This window comes from Pundamilia nyererei, unplaced genomic scaffold (assembly GCF_000239375.1).
Source record: "Pundamilia nyererei isolate P.nyererei 1_Seehausen unplaced genomic scaffold, PunNye1.0 scaffold00343, whole genome shotgun sequence".
NCBI classification, from domain to species: Eukaryota; Metazoa; Chordata; class Actinopteri; order Cichliformes; family Cichlidae; genus Pundamilia; species Pundamilia nyererei.
The window spans coordinates 408,154-410,627 of NW_005187744.1; positions in this window are offsets into that span (position 1 = coordinate 408,154).

Below are 2,474 nucleotides of genomic sequence, written 5' to 3' on the forward strand. Positions count from 1 at the left end.
GCAGGACTACAACAGAGGGAGTTTTGAGCACTTTGACAGGCATTTAAATGTAACCTTGGATTGTTGTGAAAATGTGCAGGTGTGGTCCAATCCCCGGGTTGGCACCTGAAGAAGAGGGCACACCAGTGCCACATCCTTTTAACCTTTTCGAATCTAAATCATCATTAGTGACCCTAACCCTGACTTTACTTGATGTCTGTCACTTAAAACGATGACTGACTACCATGAACTTAGGGTCAGGGTCATCATGACATTGGCTTAGATCTCACAGTTTTACATTTATTAATGGATTTGTAGCTTTTCATTGGAAGTATTGTCATCTAGGGTAAGAAGATGTAATATTTACCTAACACAATGTAGCTAGTAATGTTTTCACTCTGTGGTTGTGTCTGTCCACGTGTCCGTTTTATTATGGCAAAAAGTGGCGCTGGAGAATGAAAACCACTGCAGCAGGAACAATCACAAAGGTGACTCTGACTGCTTTGGCAGGTGTGTCTGTCTGTAGTGGAGAGAGTTTACAACAATCCAAGTTCCATGCAATAAAACTGTGCAAGCCTGCTATTAACATAAAATGAAGATTAGATTTGAAGAAGTCTGTGGTCCTAGAACTAAAAGCTGGTAATCCTACCACATTGTGCTTTATCAGCTGCTAAAAATACCAAAATGATCTTGGTTACAGTCTGCTTAATCACCCGACTGCTGAGACTGTTTTGATACTTGATAAATTTAAGAATTACTTTAAAAATCACCAGATTTACTGCACTTGTATCATTCCTATGCCTCTGTTAGACCAATATCTCTTATCATTTACCTCTGAAATTGTTTATGGTGAATGATTCCTGTGGAGTAGATGTGCCCACAGGCTGAAAAATAGGAAATCATTAAATGCTTATTTTGGATATATTAATAATAATGTGTAAAATCTCTCTATTTTCATCTCTCTGTCTCAACAGTTTTTTGTCTGCACCACTTCAGAGTTGGAGAGTGTTTTGCTGGGGACCATCTCGATGAGCGGGTCTCATTTAATGGAGTGAAGTGACTGCTGCCTGCGCCACTCTGTGTGTATTTGGCGAGAGGGATACAGACAAACTTTCTCTCTGTTCATGAGAACTCTCTAACAGTTATGTTCTCATGACTTACTCTAGGTTTAAATGTCTCAATAAAGCACCGTCTATCCATTGATTTTCTTCTGCTTATCCAGTTCAGGGCTGCAGGGTTGATGGAGCCTATCTCAGCTGCCACAGGGCGAGAGGCGGCATACATCCTGGGCAAACACTCACATTTACACCTTTGAGTAAAGCTGGAGTACCTGGAGAGAACCCACACAGATGTGAGGAGAACATGCAGACTCCTTTAGTTTTTACTGACTTTTTAAAAAAATCTCCTTTTTCTTTATTCTCTTCTTTAATGTAACAAATGTGTCACAATGTGACTTCAGTCACTCACTCGGGTGGTTTGGATCAGCACTCCTTGAGAGAACTGCAAGCCGCACGTTTTACACAGGCACAGTTACATACCAGCAAGTCTATCACAGAAACCTGGCAATTCCCTGTGCACCGCACATCTGCCAGCTGTAGCTGTGACAAAATAACAAAGGTTATCCTCTATAGATGGGGTTCTGCATTACTTTAAATGAAATGACCATAAGTTCAACTCACTAAGCCACACGGTGTAGTTTTGCAAAATCAAACTCAATAATTATTGTTGTTGTTGTTTTTGGATGTACTGATGGGGTTGCATTCTAATAAGGGCAGAGCACAAGTCAGCTCTGGTATGTGCTACAACATGGGTGTGGTTGGAACACACACACACACGACAAAACAGCCTCCTGGGTTCTTTTTAAGCCTCTTCCTTCTCCTCAGCGTCGAGCCGTAACAAAGTGCTCTGGGGATAAAGAAGGAGGTGAGAAATGAGTTGGGGCTGAGCACAAGTTGTCACCTCTTTGTCACTTCAGTGAGCCGCAGCCTGAACACCAGCTTCATGTCACTCAAAATCATTCAGGAGTACACTGCTCACAGCTTCACGCAAGTCACACTAGTTTTCACACATTACACTTTTTTCCCAGTCCTGAGACAAAATCTGTCACTTGCTGGAATCTCAAGGTCACTCACAACATGTGCGACAGACGCTGGCACATCACCATATCAGCAGCCACATCTGAAGACCAAAGAGCCTTGGCCCTCATTTATGTCCCAACGTGCACCATTCTTAAGAAATACGGGCTATTTTTTTTATTTCCCTTTCTTGGATTTTTGCCGATTGTCTGATCTAGAGCTGATATAACCGACCTGCGATCGTCTAACGCCCCCTCGCGTCTGAGGTGCAGCACATCACTCCTTCAATCCCCTGCCATCTTCTTCTATTGTCTCCCCAAACCAGTAAGTAACGTTGCCTATTTATACGACGGTTATGAAAAAGATTGTATGACGCAAAACTGCCTGAGTGGGCTGTTCGGCGGACGCTTCGGCACAAAT